Source organism: Phocoena sinus, chromosome 9 (genome assembly GCF_008692025.1).
Source record: "Phocoena sinus isolate mPhoSin1 chromosome 9, mPhoSin1.pri, whole genome shotgun sequence".
Taxonomy (NCBI): Eukaryota; Metazoa; Chordata; class Mammalia; order Artiodactyla; family Phocoenidae; genus Phocoena; species Phocoena sinus.
The window spans coordinates 18,304,057-18,324,940 of record NC_045771.1 but is presented as its reverse complement, the minus strand read 5'-3'; the positions used below and the strand labels follow the sequence as shown (position 1 = coordinate 18,324,940).

The window sequence follows — 20,884 nt, the reverse complement described above, 5'->3', positions numbered from 1 at the left end:
CAGAATTAACAAATGTAATCATTTTGTCATAATTGCTTCAGATCTTCTTTTATATATTGTCAGTAAATTTCAAGTTCTTTATTTTGTGGCTAGTACCATTTTCTCTCCCTTCTTATGGGCAACCACTGTGTTGAATTTGGTGTGGTTCTAGCCTACCATTACATGTATTCATAAATAATTCATATGAATAGAATCATTCCAACTGCAGCTTGCTTTTTTTTTTCATACAATTTGTTTTTGAGATCAAATACACCTAGTTCATTCATTTTAGCTGCTATGTAGTATTCCACTCTACACTATAGTTTATATAGCCTCTCCCCCACTAATTGCTGCTGGGATTTTTGCCAATGATGTTACTATTACAGACAATACTGTATAAAGGCTGCCTTTTATGTGTCTCCTTGCTAAATAATATGAAAGCTTCCCAAGAGGATATACCTGAAAATGGCATTGCTAGGCAGGGAATGCATGTGCTAAGCATCACTAGATATTGCCAAATCACTCTGCAAAGTGGATGTACCAATTTACTTTCTTATCCAAATGTGTACACATTATCAACAACATTTAGTTTTTCAAAGTTAAATGTCTTTTTCTTTACCAGTTTGCCGGCTGTAAACTGGTGTCAAAGTTTTAATTTTCATTTTCCTGGTAACTAATGAGTTTGAGCGTTGTTTCACGGTTTTTGGCCTTTGCATTTTTTCTTCTGTGGATTGTTATATCCTATTCCCATTTTTCACTGGGTTTCTGTGTGTGTGTGTGTGTGTGTGTGTGTGTTTCTTTCTCTCTCTCTCTCCCTTCCACACCCACCTCCACTGATTTTCAGGCATTCTTTGATATTCTAGATTCTAATCCTTTGTTTTATACATTGCCCATCTTCTCTTGGCTTGTCTTTGTACTTTGTATATGGTGGCTTTTGTTGAACAGAAATTTTTACATCTTGAAGTAACCAAATTTTCCTTAGTTTAAATTAGTTTAATTCTTACTGTATAGAAATATTACTTGGCTTTTTCTTGGTAAAAAAAAAAAAAATACTCCAAAATCTCAGTGGCTTATCACAAACGTTTATTTCTTACTCCTTGGTCAGTAGCAACTCTGCTGGTCCTGGCTGGGCTCACTGGCCCAACATAGCCCTTTGTGTCTCCTCTTCTGGGACTCAAGCTAAAGAGCAGCCACGATCTGGGCTGTATTGGATTCCTACCCTGCTGTAACAAATTACCACAAACTGGGTGGCTTAAAACAACAGAAATTTATTTTTTCACAGTTCTGGAGGCCAGGAGTCCAAAATCCAAGTGTTGACAGGGTTGTTGACTTTTTCTGGAGGTGCTGAGGGAGAATCTGTTCCATGCCTCTCTCCTAGCTCCTGGTGGTCACTGGCAGTCCTTAGCATTCCTTGGCTTGTACATGTATCACTCCAGTCTCTGCCTCTGCTTTCACAGCCCCTTTTCTTTTGTCCCTTGTACATCTCAAATCTTCCTCTGCCTTTTTCTTGTAAGGGCACTTGCCATTGGATTTAAGGCCCACCTAGATAATGCAGTATGATTTCATCAAGAGATTCTTAACTTAACTGCATCTGCAAAGATCCCATTTCCAAATAAGGTGACATTTCCAGGCTCTGGATGAACATACCTTTGGGAGGAGGGTGGACACCATTCAGCCCATTCCATGGGACCTATTGTTATCATGGCAAAGGGCAGACACTCCAGGGTAAAACCAAATGTGGTGCCTCTTAAATCCTCCACTTGGGATGGACCCATCATCACTTTCAGCCACATCCCATGGTTCACAGCAAATCCCAGGTCAAGTCCTCCTACTGAAAGCACTGCAACAACACAAGGCAAAGGACATGAGTGTTTAATCCCAGTCAAAGAGGAAGTGAATACTTGGCTACAACAATCCAATCTATTACAAACTACATTATTTTTGAAGTCAAATAATACACGTGGCTTTTAACAAAAAGCAGTCATCATCCACCTCACGCACTCCTGCAACTAACTGATCCTCCCACTAAGCAATGACTCTCAATGACTCCTTCTCAGTCTCCTTTTCTGGGCTTTAAATGGGGTGTCAGTTTCCACACCTCTTCTTTTCACTGTTTGCTTCATTTTTTCAGGTAACTTATTCCTGGTTTAAAAATACTATTTATAAACGGATGGATCTCATGGGTATATATCAAGCCTCATCCTCTCCCCTAAACACCAGATTTGTACATCCCATGACCTATCTGTACTTCCACTTGGAAGCCTCTGTTCATCTTAATATGCCTAACATATGTCTAGTGTGATTCCCGCCCCTCCTTGAAATTTATAACTCCCTCAGTGGTCCCCATTTCATTAAACAACACTACCACTCAGTTATTCAGACCATGAAAGGAGATATCCTTGATTTCTCTCTTTTTCTCACATCCCTCATCCAAACCATCCGTGAGTCCTGATGTGTCCAAAGTTCAGTGCTTTCTCAGTCCCCCAACCACAACTCCCCTAGTCCAAGGAAGCAACCTCTTGCCTATGAGAAGGCAACAACTCCCTCTTGCTTCTGCCCTTGCAGTCTCTCTGCCTAGTCTGCACAGGGAAGCCAGAGTGACTTTTTTCTGTCTGCTCAACATCTTCCAATGACTTTCCATCTGACTTAGAGCAAAACCCAAAGTCCTTACCATGGCTATAAGGCTCTGGATGATCTGACCTGCCATTGGTGGTCACTTCTCACCAGTTACTCTGAAATCTTTCTTATTTCTTTAGTACGCACCTGCTATGCTTGCAGTTGGGCATGCCCTTCCTTCATATATTCTCACTGCTTGCTCCTTCATTTTATTCACCTCTCTATTGAAAAACTTCTTCAAAGAGGACTTCCTGATTTCCTCTCTTCCTCTACACTTTCTTATTTTTCCTGTACAGCACTTTCCACCTCCTGATATTACATACTTATATATTAGCTAATGCGTTTATCTGTCTCCCTTTATCAAAATGTATTTTGTTCACAATGAATGCCTTGAACATGCCCTGACATGTGGGTGACACTCAGTAACTATTTGTTCAGTGAATGAATGAACTATTGTGGGGGGAGTTGGTATTTACTTTCATATTCCTAACAATATACTAATTCTACTATTTATTAAAATTTCAATAGTAGACATTTATTATTGATTTTCTGCTAAACAGAATGAAGATTTAGCTCTCTTATCTACCATCATCCATCCTACTAACCTGTTCTTGCTTATTCTCCTCTGAAACTAATTACATCATCATTGTTTTGGTGAAATCAATATGCAGTGTTTACATAATTATGACTGTGTAAATTTTTTCTCACAGTTGAACTATATAGTATACAATAACCACTTTTCCTTTCTCATACAAATATTTTATTTTTCCTGAAATTATAATGACCTCACTCTTATATTTACTTATTTCCTATGTACCTATCATAAATGCTTTCCCCAAGAATATGTCAGGTAACCTATCTACTTGTCTTTTTCTTAAAATATCCTTCCTGGAGTCCTCCCCTCCAACCTTTACTGATTGTTTTCTTGACCAGCTATTGTCCTGGAATTTTCTTTCACCATCATCATGGGACTACTTTCCCCTGTGTCCTGGGTTTGCATCCTGTATTTTCTGATCCTTGTCTTCGAAGCTTCTTGGTTTCTAGTTTCGACCCCAATGTTTTTCCCCCTTTGAAGCATATAATCTCAAGAACGTAATGACTTCAGAATGAAATATGTTTTCATTCATTGTACTGGATGCCCAGTGGGCCCTTTAAATCTGGAAACTTTTGCCCTTCAGTTTGAGGAAATTTTAACGTATTATTTCTTTCATAATGTCATTCCTACAATTTTCTGCAACACTCAGATGTTGGATATTTGATTGATCCTCTAACGTTCTTATCTTTTCTCTCCTTTTTTCCATCTTGTCTTTTTCTTCTACTTTTCTGCAAGATTATTCTAAACTTTATCCTCCATTTCTTGAATTGAATTTTTATAAATTTCTGTCATAGTATTTTTCATTTACAACAGTTCTTTCCTGTTCCCTGTAAATACCTTTTTACAGCCCATTTCTCTTGTTTCGTGGCTACAGCATCTTCTCTTATCTCTCTGAGAATGGTAATTATAGTTTTCTTGAAGTTATATGGTAATTATAGTCTTCTGGAATTTTTTTCTCCGTTTCTCACCCTGCCTCTTTTTCCTCTGAGTTTCTTTTTTCTGTTGTCCTAATCTCTCTTTCAGAGCCTTTCCTTAACTTGATGTTCGTATTTAAGAGTGAGATGCTAAACAGCCAGTTGAAAGTTCCTGTGCACAGTTCACAAAAGGGCCTTGGGTGTTAAGACAGACATTTCCGGAGTTCCTCAGATGTTGTGCCTTTAGATTTTTTTCCGTGAGCATGCCAGTTTCCCTGGAGTGGAATCCCCCAGTTTCCTTTCTGTGGAGTACAAACCTGACTGTGAGAGTCCTGGAGCCCCGCAGAGTGAGGGGTCGGGGCTCAGTGTACCTTGAGCAGACGTTCATTTCAAAGTCTGTTTTCAGCACATGGCATCTTTTCTGTCCACTGCTTTGCCTGACATTCTGAGGCCAGCCTTTCTCTTCAGAAAATAAACTTCCAGTTTCTGTCTGGTTCAGGGAGGGGTGTGCATCTGGCTGGTGGGGTGGGGAGAGGAGTATCTGGGTTTCTAACTGTTCCTTACACAGATTTTCAACCAAACCTGTTTTCTGCTCCATCCCTCACCCTCAGAGTTTCCCAGAGCTTCCAAATCCTGAGTTTTTCCTGGTTTTGAGGCTTGAATCGGCTTCTTTCTTGTCCATCGGCCTTCCGCTCTCCAGGGCCAGAGTTCAGTTTCTCATCTCTGGTAAGTCAATTATCAACCATCCATCCATTTTCCATATTTCAGAATTTGGCTGACATCGGATTATGTTGATTCCTTTCCAGCACTCTTTGCCCTGTAGGATTTATTTATGACTTTTCTTTCTTTATTATTATTTTGATGAGGTTTGGGAAAGAGGCAGAAGTAAATGAAGGTTGTGCATTTGATCTGAGGAGTTTAACGGTATCCTCAAAATTTTTCAGTCTTTTCATTTGTACATTTTGGTTTTTATGATTTAAGAATCCGGCCATACTCTATCTTAAAAGTATTCTCCTACAATTTTTCCTAATCATTTTCAAGTTTCGTTTTTCACATAGTCTAGTTTCTTTGGGTGTGGGTGGGAATTCTGAATCTAATTTTATTATTTTCACATAATCAATTGTAACCTTACCATGGATAGAATAGTCCACCATTTTCCCCCTGATCTGTGATGCCTTCACTGTTATTTTTAAAAGTTTCCATAAATGCTTGGGACTGTTTTTAGGCTTTCTACTTTATTCTATTGGTCTATTTGTCTTATGTTAATTAGAATTGCCCAATAAATATATTAGTCCTTTTTTTTAGACCTTTACTTTTCCATATGACTTTTAGGATTGTTTTTTCAAGTTCTACAAAATATATCATTTAGGGATTTTAGCTGGAATAATAAATGCATAGGTTAATTTGAGGAGAGTTTACATCTTTATAGTTTTTAGGTTTGCCATTTATAAAAGTGATATATTTCACCATTTAGGCGGTCCTTTTATGTCCTTAAATCCAGGAAATAAAAACTTTATAATTTTCTTGCATGTGTTTTGTTACATTTATTCCCAGCTAGTGCACACTTTTGTTAGTAATATGAATAGCATGTTTTCCCACTATATTTTAAAATGAAAGATGGCTGGTTACAGGAACTCTGGATTTTTGCATATTCCAATTATCTTGCGAAATTCTTTTATTAGTTCTAATATATTTGATGATTCTCCTGAAATTTCTACATAGATAATCACGTCATAGAAAATAAAGACATTTGTTTTTCTTTCTAATTCCAATAGCTCCTATTTCTTAAACTATTTCTTTGTCTTGGTTAGGACTTCCAGCCCATTTTTTAATTGTAAAAGAGATAATATTCCTTCTTGTCTTTTCATTGACTGTACCGGGAATACTTTTAAATATCATCATTAAGTGTGATGTTTGCTCTATATTTCTGGTAAATGTCTCTCATTATGTTTATAAAGATTCTATTGCTAGTTTTTTAAGAGCTTTTTTTTCTATAAGTGATTACTAATTTTACCAAGTATTATTTTTCATCTATTGAGATGATCTTTCTCTTTTCTTTTTTCTATTTTTTTTAAAACTTTTAAACTGCTAGTAGTGTATAATATGTCAATAGATTTTCAGATTTTGACCATCACAGCATTGGCCTTGTCTTCTTTTTCTTTGCACAGTTAGATTCAATATGCTAATTTTTTCATCTACGTTTGTAAGTACACTTAGTCTAATTTTCTTTTCTTTTCTTTTTTTTTACTGTTTTTGTTGTCCAATTTTGGTATCAACAGTCTACCAGTCTGATCTGAGTGTTTTATAAACTTGAGTCTCTGGACATACTTCATTTGAGGAACAGAAGGTGTGTGGGTTGGTGGTGGGGGTGATGTTCTACTGTCTTTTAAAATGTTTGAAATATCTGTTCAATTCAATAAAGTAGATATTTTAAGCCGGAAGAATGTATATTTTCCATGGAACTCAATGAAGTGATTTTAATTTTGAATGAAAAAAGTATGGCCTGCTTTTACTTTCCCAAATTGACACACTAGCAAAATAAAACTGCTTACTGCTGATCTACATGATCGCAAATACTCAGTTGGAACTGAAAAAATACAGTGAATCATCCAGATGTTTCCAAATGTCTTTTTAGATTTGTTATGGTTTGATCAGGTAGATATATCCTACGCTAGGCAAGCTGTTCTTTATCTGGGATGATCCAAGTGGGAAATAAATTCCACAGAAATTTCCTATATAAATCCTGTGTTTTTAGTGTCACTTACAAATGACTTTCTGGAAAAAGTGAATACTATTCAAGTAAAGTTTCCCATGGCAGAGATTGGCAACATATATCTCTTTTCTCTCTTTTTATTCCCTTTCATTTCTTTTTTATTCCTGCTTATTTTTTAAAAAAAATGAAAAAAGAATTTTTCTGTATCATGGTATATATTACATGCAGTTTGTTAAATTATTCTTCCAACTATAGAGTTCCTGTACAATAAGTCTATTTTCAAATACACAAAATAGGCTGAATGATTGCTCATCCACAAAACCCTGTATTCAGAATTTATCTAGGGAAACATATGTCTCTTTTCTAAAGACATAATCCAAAAATATTTAGCCATTTATCTCCTAAAAACCATGCAAAATGCATGTCCTTTCCGTGTTTCCTGCTGATAATATTTTCCCCATTCATAGCACAACTTTTCTTTCCTCTGGAAAGCTGGTACTTATTTTATTCATCAATGGCAAATTATGCCCTGATGCTGCTCAACCAAAGGGTATTACTCAAACGAGCAGGGAGAATGCTGCTTAGGATGTAATCAGCAGTGGCCATGGAAAGCAGCACATTAAAACAGGCCTCTTTGAGTTACGGTCCATACTGCCTAGAGATCACAGGCGCCAAACATCGCTGGACACAGGTCATATCTTCACACAGATTTCACCAGCTGAGTTGTTTTCAGAACTCACTGATGTCTGCCCTACAATGTCTTCAAACTCAGCAGTTTACCAGACTGCGAAGTGTTATTCTATCCTTACAACCTGTCCCCAGCAGCCCAAATGGGTTGTGTTCCCGAAGTTTATTTCCAAATCATCTATTTGGGATCAGAAAACATTTTCCCATAGGAACAATTTTACAAACACACATGCCTGGTTGAACCACAGCGTACTTGAAATGTAGCATTGACTGTCCTATACCCACAAGCCATTATTTATTCTGCTTCCCTGGGAAAGTGCATTCTGAGTTTTAACTTGGGATGCCTGAAGCTCACCTCTCCCTCTGCCTGGCAGCCTTTGCTGTAGCTTTTTTGGTCTGTGCTGCAGTAGCAGTTGGGAAGAGGGGACAGAGTAGCCTTCCCCCAAAAAGATGAGTGTGGGTTGATATAGATGTCTCTGGGTAACTTGTTAGTGCTTCAGGGCTGAGGAAGGAAGCCACCATAGGGGTCAATAACTTCCCAAGCCTTCTGAGTGAGGCACAAAGGGCAGGGACTTTTTCCTAAGTAGAGATCATTTCTAATTTGGATCTTCATAAATAGGGAAAGGCTTATACGGCAAAACCTAAGATTTTTGAAGACCATGCTTCTGGACTTGTAATTAGCCAGGGAAAATATTTTAACTCCTCTTAGCCAGTGATGAAACAGTCTCTAAACACAGAGCCATAGTGAATGAGGCAGAGCACCTAGAGCACCTAGACCCGGGCCTGACAAACAGGAAGTGCTCGTAGTCTCTTGCTGTTGAATTAAGCACTGATCGACTAATTGAGTGAATTCTATATTGAGAAGTATAAGACCCCAGAGTATATATACACACGGGCTAGTTAATTTCATTGCAATTCAGCATCTCCTAATTCTGACCCTCTCATAGCACACATCCCACCCAAGGAAGAGTTGGTTGGAGTCCTTTCGAGAAGTCACTATAACATCAGTGTCATCTCTGTGGGCGTATGCATCCGTCTACACCAGCTCCAAAGCAGGTGCTGGGTTCCTTCATACCCTCTCTGTTGTGTTTAGTTTCTAGCAATATCTCTCTGTTGCCAAATCTGAATAAACAAAGAGGAGGGGGAGGGAGAGAGAAAGGTGATGTGGAAAACCAATGAGGATAGCCAAGCCCATAGGATCCTGCCTAGCTGAGTTTCTGGCAGCACACTTGTTCTGGCAAACATTACCTACTAAAAAAGACCTAAGTTTTTTTTTATTAGTTGTTTTTATAACACACGTAGACATATTTTAGGAGGCTGTGCCTCTTTCAGGTTGAAATCTAGCCTGTACATCAGACCTGAGTCCTAGCCATTTCAGGCTTTACAATTACATACACAATTTAACTTCATTTTGTATGTACAACTACTTTTAAAAGAAATACGCTATCAAGGATCCCTCAATTAAAAAGCCTTCCCCACCTCCACCCCAGTAAACTTACGGACTGTTAAGTTTCATGGACCGTGCTTTCTTTTTTAAAGTTCCATTTGTGTTCTACAAGACAGCCTCTTTCTCCAAGATTAACATTTCTTATGATTGTTCCTGACAATGGATTCACTTCCAGAGGCCCTGCTAAGGATAACCAAAAAAGGGCATGTAGCAGGCTGGTTTTGGCAGCCTGCACGCAGCTTCAGAGCTTTTTAGGTCTTGGTTTTTCTGATGAGTGATTTCCTGAGCATGCCTAGGGAATGACAGGCATCTCCACAGGCAGGCTGCATCCACCTCGGCTGGGGTGTCGTCATTGGCTGCCTATTAGAAAAACTACAGGACAATGCATACCACCGATGCCGACTGTAAACATAGGGGATATGTGTTCACTTAGCATGGACTTCTGGGAGGGGCTAAGGAAGGGCGGTGTGGAGTTTTATTGAATAGAGCAGTGTGTATTAGGCTGCCTGCCTGCCTGCACTCTTGCTGTGCTTCTGCTTAAAGAAATCAGTCCTTCCTTTCCGACTTAGTCCCTGGGAAGAAGTTTCAGCCTGAGAGGTAAGGCACAGAGGGCTTTCTTATAATCTCCTCCAGAGAGTATGGGGACTTTCTCCGGGTTTCAGTCAACATTCCTGGCCAAGGTAGCTGGAGATGCAAGATTGTAAACGCCAGTAAACCATACAAATTCTCAGAGCCAGACCGGGCTTTGCTACCCTGCAGATGTTCCCGGAAGACAAACAGGATGAGATCTCAAGTTTTGTTCTTAGAGTTGGGACGAGAGGAGCGATTATATAGAGACGTATATTCAGGGACCACTGGCAACTTTGATAAGATAGCCTTTTGTTCAGGAGTGTCATGGGGGTTATACCTGATAGCCATAGGTCAGTGTCAGTAGCCGTTCTGTGCCTGTCTGCTCACACCAGAAGTCTCTGCTGCATCTTTTATTATCAGAGATTTAAAGAGGTTCTGCTTTAAAAAGAACAATAACTTTTTAGGCTGATGAGAAGCCAAAAAGTGATCATTTGTAACCAAAGTCATTTACATTTTATTCTGCTACCAGTGTTTAAGACTAAACTTCTAGAGCTGCAAGGAAATCAGGTCAGAGTGGGGAAGAGCACTGGCATTTAGCACCGGCTGGGTTAATGTAACTGATATGATATTTGCTGAGACAGAAGATGCCTCCCGTGATCTGTTTCCTATAAAACCTAATAATGAGAGAATGCATGTGCTAGAGGGTGTGTTTTTAGAAATCGCATTTAACATCCGACCAAACTATTCTTAAGAAAATCTTACTTTCTGTTTGAAAACATGCCTGAGTGTCACTAGAGAATTTGAAAAAGGTGTAGGTTGCAAGTGTGTTCTGAAAAGGGAGGAAACAGCCTTTCATTTCAAGATAGTCCGACATATTGGGGCATCTTAAACAGTAGTACAAGGCAGCTAGTTGGTAGTAGCCTGGAATTCCTTTTAGAGAGAGCTGATTGTAAAGGGTGGGGGAATTTTAGTGCTGTAGCAATGAAATGCATGGTCAAAAAAATGGGTGAGAACAAAGTACTTGGTATTCATGGATCCCTTCGATTAATAGGGCTATGCAGATGGACTTGTAAACTGAAATAGTAAAATCCTTCTAATGTGTTTGGCAAAACCAGACATGGATGTCTAGAACTTAAGTGAAGACTAGGTGGTATGTAGCAAGAAGGGCAAATCTGATCTTTTTAAAAAAATAAACCTGGATGTTAAAGGTTTCCAGCTCCAAATGACTGACTCAGTTTGATTTTATTCCATGGATAGAGGTGGTTTTGTGTTGCGATTCATTAATCTTCTTTCTTTGTATTTAAAAGTTTGGGGATAATTTTCTTGAGAATGCCTCCCTCTCCTTCTAGAAGTGATATATGAGTACAAAATTCCCTGTGAATTTCTTTTCCTGGAACAGTTCTGAGTAAGTGTGAAAGAAAGGCTGCAGGCAAAAGCTATAGTTTGATTATTGTCCTTCCCTCGAAGAGATCAAGTTCCAGACTATTTTCACAGTGTTTTTAATGTCAATCAAAATATGGAGAGCAATTTCTTTTTCAACTGTTCTCTAAGCCGTGTTGGGAATGCAATTTGGAAGGAAATCTATAATCTTGGGATTTGAGGATAAATTCCATTTTGAAACCAACATCTCCGAATCCCTGAGAGTTCAAACTTTGCTACCACCGCTCTCTCCCAGCCTCCTCGTGTGGTCTCTCACCCCCAACAACCAGAAAAACCCATTTTTTTGAAATAATGCTTTAAGTGTTCTGCTGTACATAGTGACGGAACAGGGGGATTTGGATGTTTTACCTTACGTAGGAATTTAGGCCACTCTTTGTGCTACTTTCCTCTTGTTGAATATTAGCTAGGACACATCTCCCCAAATAGGGAGGTAAACGGAGCACATGAAACCACGGTGCAAAAATTTTCATTTTATTAAAATCATTCAATAAAGAGAAATACAATGGCAAAAGGCTGAATAAAAAGTCACTAATAAAAAGTTGATCTTAGCACACACAAGGAATGTACTATGAATTGATCCACAGGTAACAGGCTGGGTTGTTTCCATTGTTCAAAACCAGTAGAATGCACAATTTAAATAATTAGGATCAAAAGATTGCTTTAAATAAATACACAATTCTTACATTAAAGTTAAGAGAAGGTTCAAACTGAAGTTTAAAGGATTTAAGCGAGATACATATAAGTATGCCCTGACAGTGAGGCTATTAGCAATTCTGATTGGCTCCTATGATTGGCCTGAGGGTCTCCTGCTCTGGGGCAGATGGTATAGGGTGGTCCTTGGCCTGAGGGTCTCCTGCTCTGGGGCAGATGGTATAGGGTGGTCCTGTGTTCAGCCATGGAAAGTTCCAGAGTCCAGCCTACATATTTTCTGTTCTGATAAGTAAAATGTACCTTAGGAGGCCTTTTCTTAGAAGCACATGCAGTTGTCTCCATTTGTCATTTTCGTGGTAGGATGGTTACTAGTTAGTCATTCTTTAGCAAGACAAAAAAGTGACTTAGACATGGGCATGAGGAGGGAGTAGCTGGTTGCCCACCTGCCTGCAGTCTATCACATGTCTCAGAAACATGGTAGGGTGAGGCCCCGGTGGGAGACAGGGGAAAATGCTGACGAAGTGGTATGCAAATAGCATGGTAGGACTAAGGAGGAGGTTAGAAGGATGCTGCCAAAGAATTTTCAGACTTTAAAAAAGAGTTTTCTGGGTAGATTCTCTCAAAGCCCCAAAATAGAACCATTTGCTCCTTATTGAAAGTCCTTCATCCATCAAGTTAATCCAAGTTTATTATTGGAGAGAGGCTTATAGGTTCTGAGTAGTTGGTTAATTTAAAGAGTTACTTGTAGCTCTGGCTCCACTCAGGAGAGGTCAGTCCCAGTACTGGTTCCCCTATTTAAAAAGCCCAAACCTTTGAGGGGAGTCATCAACTCTTTGACCTCATCTGTAGAGTGGGCATTCTAATGTTTCTCGCACCTCCAACAGTGGTTAAGATGTGTAAATGAGATGGAGCTGTTTGCCCCCTCTTCTCTATAGGCTGTATACTCCACTGCCTGCAGTTTGAGTCCTCTGGACATTATGCTCATTTTGGCTGGTATCTCTACTTCTTATCTATTTTCCCTAATTATCTGCTCCTTCCTTCCTCATATTTGAGGACCCTTGAGTGACACCTTCTAGATCCTACTTCTTTCTAAAACCCTGAACCCAGAGTTAGGGAATACTGGTCCACCCCAATGTTGTCTAAATTTTGGCTTTGGTAATCCGAGACCAGGAGGACACAGGTATCAGGGGGCCAATAAGACGGGTCGTCAATGGTATAAGGCCGTATCCAGGAACCTGAAGATCTAGTTGAATGGAAGACCAATGACAAGGTGCTGACAACAGAAAGGCCTTAGTAAATGAGGCAGCTTCTCTGCCTCCAGCCAAAAGCATGGAACTAATCCCAGCATGTCAAGCCTGGGCCTTGTAAGGAGGCTGAGGTAATCAGGAGCACCTGGCTGTGGTTCCTGTTGGTATTGAGACCAGACTGCTCCCTGGATCTGCCCTCTCGTCTCTGTTTGCCTCAGTCTTTAGTACCCCCAACTGGGTCCCCTGTAATTGTCCCTGGGTGGCATCCCTAACTTCCCTCCCCCAGGCCTCCGCCTCTACCAGATTCTCTAGTTCTTCCACCCCCAGTCCAAACAGGGGGTTTTCTTGATCCAACACTGACAACTTGCAGTGGCCCGGCTCTAGGAGGAAGTCCAGACGAAAGCAGAAGGGTCAAGCCCAGATATGTTCGAGGCAGGGGAACACGTCGTCACGTTTTTAGGCCAAGGGAGAAAGGTTAGAGCGGACAGAGGAGATGGTAGAGCCATTTCTGTGGTAAAGAGCCACTCTGCTTCTCACCCCCAACTCACAGCTGGCTGGTGGTGGGTGAGTGTTGGGAGCGAAGGGGAGAAGGAAAGAGTGACCGGGGGCTGTGAGGAAGAGGTGACGGGGCTGCCCGGTCAGCTGTTCTTCCCTGTGTTGTTGTTGTTTTTCTCCTGAACATCTTCGAGAACCTGATAAAAACTCTAACCCCTCAAGGTCCTTTGCGAACCCGCCTTTCTGACCGACCTGTGAGAAACCCTTGAGCGGGGGGGGTGGTCAGGGGTGGAGGGGGGCAGTCGGGGGTGGGGAGTGAGGTAAAGTCTTGATCCCCAGTGGAGACAAGGGTGGATGGGACCAAAACATGAGAGGAGGTGTCCTTCCTTGTTTCCCAGATTCTTTGGAAGGAAGACAGAAAGGTGTAAATACACACAAATATAGAAGGAGATTACCTCATATGGCCTCCATTTCAAAGGAAAGGAGATCATCTCTAGAGAAGCAGTTTTCTGTGAGGAGCTTAGGGACTGGAGAATTCAGGAATGGCTGCTGTTAAGTGTATGCTAAGAGCTTAATAACAGGATTGCTAAACAGCAGTGAGGGAATGGCTGAAGGAAAATGAATATTTGGGGGAATATTTTAGGTGAATAGGGTGTTCTTATTAAGCACTCATTTTAGTATACGGCTTTCCTTTTAAAAAATGTATATGTACCAACGATGGCTAACTTGATGATAAATTACTTTTTAATCATTTCCTGAGGCTTCTAGCATTGTTTTGTGAATACGTGGATGAAAGCACTTGACTGTAAGGAAGTCATCTCACTTGGAGAAAGACATAGTAAGTAGGAACGTGTAATTAGTTCCTTTTACACCCACTTGTAACATTCCCTCTCCCTTGTCTCAAGCTGGGGAACTAGGCAGATTTCACCTGAGTGCTAAAGAGGGGCAGGACCAGAACAAGCCCGGAACCCCCAGCCAGGGACCCAAGGGCCAGAAATATCAAGGACTTTAGTTCCACTGGTGTCAGGAGGGTCTAAGCCAGAATGGACATAAAATACACCCGTGGGCTAACATGTGAATTATAGCCAGGTAAGAAAAAGAGAAACAGCAAAAATCAGAAGTCAGGAGGTTAAAAACCAAGAGCTTGCTTAGCAAGGTAGTGTACAGACAGGTACGGCGACATATGTGAGAGCTCTTGACACCGGGTTCGGAACAAAGAGACCCTTATATTAATAAGCTTCAGTAGCTTGAGTAATGGTGCAGAACTATAAGATACATGTGGAACAATAAAGGGATGGAATCACAAGGAAATCCAAGAATAGAAGCCAAGATAGGACCAAAGTCCAAAGAGAATGGGGCTGGAATCAAGGTGGGTCAAAAAATCTCAGCAGAGGTCTACGTGCTGCCATTAATGTAACTCAGCCGCAGCACATGTGGCTGCTGCTTTTTGTCGTTCTGCAGACTGGAAAATTCCTTCTGTGCTTCCTGGTTAAATTCTGAGAGAGGAAATCTGATTGGTTCAGCTAGTAACTATTGTCTTTGGCAAATCCCTTAGCAGAGGGAACATCAAGGGTTACTGGCATGCCTATGGATGAATTACCAGTGTGTCTGGCTGCAGTAAAAAAAAAAGCCCAGTGGGCAATTTTAGTTAGAAGAGAAAGTTAGGCATGGAAAGCAAATTAGCTGAAATATCCAACAGCTATCAATGAATATCATTTGAATTTTTATGTGACTGAATTCCTAGAGAGGCAAACACCCACTGTCAGGGTCATACAGTTCCTGATTATCACTTTGGCATGGCCTGATGAGCCGATCTTGAAGGAGTTGGCCTGGAAGCTTGTACCACCGATAATTGAAAAGATAAGAATTATCCATTTTAGAAAGATTCTAAAGAAAAACACTTGAGTATTTTCATATGAGTCATAGGTGTGATATGGCTTCCCACAAAGTAAGACAATCTTTAAAATTAAATACGTAATGACTTAATAATGTTAATAAATGAAAAGAACTACATCTCAATGTAAATCACAGTACTTAATAAGTTTAATGCATAAAAGCTAGTATACTCTCAATCAAGGACATTTCAGTTCTCGGCAATGTTTGCAATGTAATTTTCAGTCACTGAACACATGTCTCAGTGTCTATCAAGGGGAGTGAGAGAAGTTCTGGGCTGTTCTTCAGGGAAATATTGACAAATATGCCAACAGGGGTGAGCGTCAAAGGCCAGAGGTGGTCGAGACAACAGAATATGAGGAACAGATAAGGGATCTGGAGCTGTTTATCCCAAAGGAAAGAAAATGTAGGGGCCACATGGATGTCTTTCAAACATTTGAAGAACTTTTACGTAGAGAGGGGAGAAGGCATTTGTGTTCTCAGACAGCAAAACTGAATACATAAGATTCATAGATTTTTTAAAGCTGCGCAGGGCCTTAGGAGCCATTTAGCCCAGGGAGTGCCAATAATTTTTCCTCTGTTTGCCAGCTTTAAACAGTTGGTAGTGACCATCTGGAATACTGTGTTGAGAAGGATTCTGAGGCTGAGTTTAAACTCTCTGTGGGCAAAAAAACGCTGTCATTGATAGTGACATCTGTTGTGGAAGAAAAGGGCCATTGCTACTCAAGTATCTTGTATTTCACATGATTGATATGGTCTGTAGGTTCCTAACCTCTGCACCTTGGATCCCTGGGAGGCCACTAAATTATTGCAATAGGTAAACAAGTCCATATATGCAGCAAATGATTTTGACAAACTGAGTAAACAACATGTGCTACTATTTTTCTAATTATATAGATGCATTATGATGACACAAATGTCAATTTACTTTAAATAGTTATTGAATTCATAGTAGCTTTTGGTATTGTATTTTCTCAATCAGTGGACCTAAAACATGTAATTATATTGTGTGTGGGAAGTTTGGGGCAAGAAATTTGGGATCTTGAGAAGAAACTCTGAAAAAGAAAATGAACCAGTAATCTATTTTTCATTTTGCAGATGAGAAACTAAAGCTTAGCCACACCGAGTAAAATTATACACGTATTTGTAGGTTTCTTTGATTCATGTCAGTAAGATTCGTAAAAAACATTTATTTTTTTCATTAATATATACCAAGTGTCTGGCACATCACAGAAGCCCAGTAAATATCTGTTGAATGAAAGAACAAACCAAGTGGCTTGACCAAGGTCGCCCAGTTAATTAGTGGCAAAGGTGGTTCCAGAACACACATCTCCTGAGTCCCACACTGTTAACCTTTCAGTACACCAGATTGTTTCTCCTAATAGCACGAATGTGCCATTTTAACAGTTTACGGATTTGGATTGTACAATGCAGCCTGATTTGCCTATAATCCAGGAGATCTTAACCAGCGTCTTAATTGGAATCAACTGTAGGATTTTCTGAAAACATACATCCCTGAGACCCATCCACTGGGGTCTAGTTTGTGAAGACTCCCTGATGATTCTGCTAAAACACCCTGCCTGAGAAACAGTTCTGCACATCTATGCTTAAAATAACTTATAATAGATGCATGGAGTCACTTATTCCTCAGAAGCCTACTTGTTTAGTTTCAAATAATTTCTTTCTAAAAGTTACAGCTGTCTATTCCAAATAATCAGTTTTGATGAAGAGTCCCTCCAGAAGCGCTAGAATATTTATCTGAAAATTCCTCCAGCTTCCAGTACTCTTGGTTTGGCTGCAAAGTTATCAACCCGGCAAGGTCAAGCTTTCTGATGAGATTTCCAGTGTTTGCTTTTGTAAAGCATTGAAAATGTGGCAAGAATAAAATTTCTCATGGTATTTCCACTTCCTGTTCCAGCCACCATTACTAAGTGAAATTTAGGCTTCGGGGGAGGGGTAACTTGAGGAAAAATTGTCTCTTTAAGTATTCCTGTCCTTAGGATGTTTTGAAGATTGGTTACTTTTGATATTTAACTTACCAAGAAAAACAGAAAATGTTTTTCTGTCTTCTCCACTTTGTGGTAAGGAATGTACAAATCCTTAGTGGGAATAGGGGAGAAGCTTCCTCCACTCCTGCCATCCATCTCCTCTGAGGCTGGGGCCTTCGGTGCTTCCCTGGGTGGCCCTTTCAGAAGCCTGTGAGCCCTAAGAGACAAGAGGCCTCAGGTTCATGGAAAGGGGGAATAATTTGCTTTTGCAGGACAGAAAATCCACCTCTAGGGTCTTCCTTTACTCAACAGTCAGGAGTTACATCCTCTGTATTGTGCAGAAGAATCTACCATATTCAGAGCACCGAGTACATAAATTATATTCACTAAGGATTGTAGGGCTAAAACTATCTCTGCATGAGCAAACTGGTCCAATAAGAAAGCCAGAATTGTTGCTATATTTGTACCGATGGTATTTGGTTTACAGAGCAGCGCTTCCACTGTGTACAGGAAAGCAGAGCTTGCTGGAAAAGAGCAGCTAAAAAGGAGTTAGATTAGGACCCGCATCTGAATAATGACGCGACAGTGACTCAGTCTCCTTTTCCCCTGAACTGTCTCCCTCTCCATGCTCCCTAAACAGTGGTGTGTGGAGCCAGCTCACGCAAGCTCCCAAAAGCCAACTGTTAAATTTTTAAGATTTTGAGAACTAGTTGTTACGCACTGTCATTATTAAAAATTAAATTATATAGACTTCGGGTTAAATACATTGTATCAAAACCATGGTAATAAATACTCAAAACTCATCCCTTCCTAATTATTTTACGTTTTACTGTTATCTGTGCTCTCAAGGTTAGTTACATCTATTGTGTCCATATGATGGAAATACTACCAAATGCTGTGCAAGAGAACTTCTTCTCCCAGTTCTTCATTCACGGATGTCATGTTGGGAGCTTGAGATCAACCACGATGGAAGTATTTACACCCTGGAAATTAGAAAATACTACAAATCAGACTCTCCTCACCTGCCAACCCCCAAGGCTTGCTTTCAAACATTTACTAGCACACCACTGACCCTAAGGTATCAAGTCAGTAAAGTTAGCCTCTACCCTGAAGAGCCAATCAGGGTACCTTTGTTGTTTAGTTACATGCATATTCATAACGTATGCTTATGACTACCTGTTTATTTCTTCACTCGTTTTTAAATTCCTATGCTCCTAGAACATAAGCACCATGAAATCAGAGACTTTGTGTTTTTCAGGTGCTGTGACTTGAGCCTAAAAAAGTGCCTTGACCCACATATAGTGGGTGCCTCATATGTGAGTTAAATGAGCAAAGGAATAAATGTCCATAATTTCTTCTTGATAAGAAAGCTGAAGCCAATATTCATGTTTGAATTCATTGATTCCTCTCTAATTGTATCAGTACTGAGTGCTTACAGCAGCGCCTGACACAGGCCAAGTAGCGAATCAAATAAATAATCTTCATAACAATCAGATTTACAGATGAGGAAACTGAGTTACAATCAGGCTAAGTAACACATCTAACGTCACACAGCTAATAAGTGGCAGAGTCAGGATTCAAACCTAGATAATCTGGCTCCATAGTCCACGTACTCCACCACCACACTGTGCTGCCTAATTACTCCATTTGATTTTGTGTGAGGCTCTGGGGATGTGACTTACTTGAGAACACACTTTGAAATCAGGAAGACTTGAGTTTGAATCTCAAATTTACCATTTTCTAGCCTGTTTCTCCACCTATAAAAAGGAGATAATTGTTCCTCCATTTGGTAGTTGTTATAAGGACTATAAATAATACCCCTAAACTGCTTTGCACATGATAGGCACTAAGTTAAAAATCGTCAGCTATCAGCCGTGGCTTCCTGTGGGGGCTATCTGTAGGCATGGGGCTCTTTTTAGTCCCCATGCCCTTAGCCACCCACTCTCCCCAGTTGCCTACTCTACCGCCATCATGTAGATGGAGCAAAAGGAGCCCCATGATATGAAGTCATGTCAAGTTCTTTAATGTCAGGTTCTCCAGGAAGTAGAACTAGGACCAATAGATACAGTTACAGGAAACCCTGTTTCAGGTCAGCATAAGCACTTTCTAAACTAGACCAGTCTCTGGACCTTGGACAACCCTGCTCTGCAGAGTCAGACAACCTCCACCATCCCTTTCAACCACAGAGTTTTCTCCCCTACCCTTATCATTGGAGCTGTGCTGCTTTTATTTTTTTTGAGTAAATTTGTTTATTTATTTATTTTTGGCTGCGTTGGGTCTTCATTGCTGCGCATGGGCATTTTCTAGTTGTGGTGAGTGGGGGCTACTCTTTGTTGCGGTGCGCGAGCTTCTCATTGCGGTGGCTTCTCTTGTTGCGGAGCACGGGCTCTAGGCTGTGCCGGCTTTCAGTAGTTGTGCACGAGGGCTCAGTAGTTGTGGCTCACGGGCTCTAGAGCGCAGGCTCAGTAGTTGTGGCACACGGGCTTAGTTGCTGCACAGCATGTGGGATCTTCCCGGCCCAGGGCTCCAACCCGTGTCCCCTGCTTTGGCAGGTGGATTCTTAACCACTGCGCCACCAGGGAAGTCCCTGTGCTGCTTTTAATATGCCAAATCATCTTTATCTAGTATGGCTAAAGGGTTTTATTATTCCCGAGGCTAGGTTGTTTTGTAGGTTTTCAGTGTTTTAGACATGGAGTGAGAGAGGGAGAGAGGAAAGAAGAGAGAATGAGAGAGGGGAGAAGACTGAGACTTATCTAGGGAAAAACGTACTGAACTTAGGAGGGAGAGCAAATAGAAATGATTGGTAGTTATCCCAAGCCTTTTAGGTTAGAGATGGTTGAGAAGGTAAGCTAACTCATTCAACTACCTTGCTGGCATACTTGTTAGATGTCAAGCACTGTTCTGGTTGAAGGTAACTACATCAGGGCAGTAAAGTAAATTAAATAAGTTGCCCAAGGTCACACAACTGGCAAAGAGCAGAGCTAAATTCAACACTGTTCCCTGTCTCCAACCCTTTCCATTTCCCTACAGCTGTCTGTTCTGTGTCTGTCCTGGGGAGAGCGATGGAAACCAGAACAGGAGGTTTCCATAACCAGTCATTATAATTTGTCAGAGAGCCACACTGCAGTTCAAGTAGACAAGCACATTGTCTTTCCCTGCCGTATAAGGAAGTGGGGCTAAACACCATTGCTTTCACTACTGACTCAAGAGGTTATTCAAGTGAGTGTTCGACAGAATGAGAACCTAGGCCTACAGCAGCTTTTAAAAAGAAGAAAAGAAAAGAAACGTGCAGAAATATTTTTGTGCTTTCTTTTCTGGGAGCAGAGATAGTTTAACAAGCAGGTTACACCCTTTTCTCTAACTCAACTCAAGGGGAGATAGTCTGGAACTACGTACTGAAGGATTAAACCCTTTGTCCGAAACGGCAAGCCGTTTTGGTGTTTGATTATGTCAAATTTAGGTACTCGAAAGGCCAAGACAGAGCTGATTCTATGAGGATCATGTGGGAAGTCCTCCACTTCAGTGACTGACTAAAGAAGTTACTGACTAAAGAAGTCTACTTCCGTGCCAGCCATTCTCAGTGTATTTATTAATAAGGCTCCACAGTTTAAGTTTGATCTTCCTGCTCAAAACTCAGAATATTTCCGTG

The 20,884-nt window shown here is 40.5% G+C and overlaps 1 protein-coding gene and 1 long non-coding RNA gene across 6 annotated transcripts in view; one reads left to right on the top strand and one right to left on the bottom strand.

Annotated features, from left to right (window-relative positions):
• Positions 1-1,045: 1,045 nt before the first annotated feature.
• LOC116759194 lies at positions 1,046-9,109 on the bottom strand. The gene is made up of 2 exons (XR_004351377.1): positions 9,004-9,109; positions 1,046-1,819 (listed from the first exon to the last, which is right to left on the bottom strand). It is a non-coding gene; the product is annotated as an uncharacterized LOC116759194 (long non-coding RNA).
• A 199-nt stretch (positions 9,110-9,308) lies between these two features.
• The window catches only part of CALD1 (caldesmon 1), a 181,401-nt gene continuing 169,825 nt past the window's right edge, over positions 9,309-20,884 (top strand). For 3 of the 5 annotated variants that reach the window (XM_032642604.1, XM_032642603.1, XM_032642600.1), the window contains exon 1: positions 9,309-9,548. The gene's annotated coding sequence lies outside the window, so the exon portion shown is untranslated. The remainder of the gene's footprint in view (positions 9,549-20,884) is intronic. The other 2 variants (XM_032642607.1, XM_032642605.1) reach the window with 1 other exon arrangement.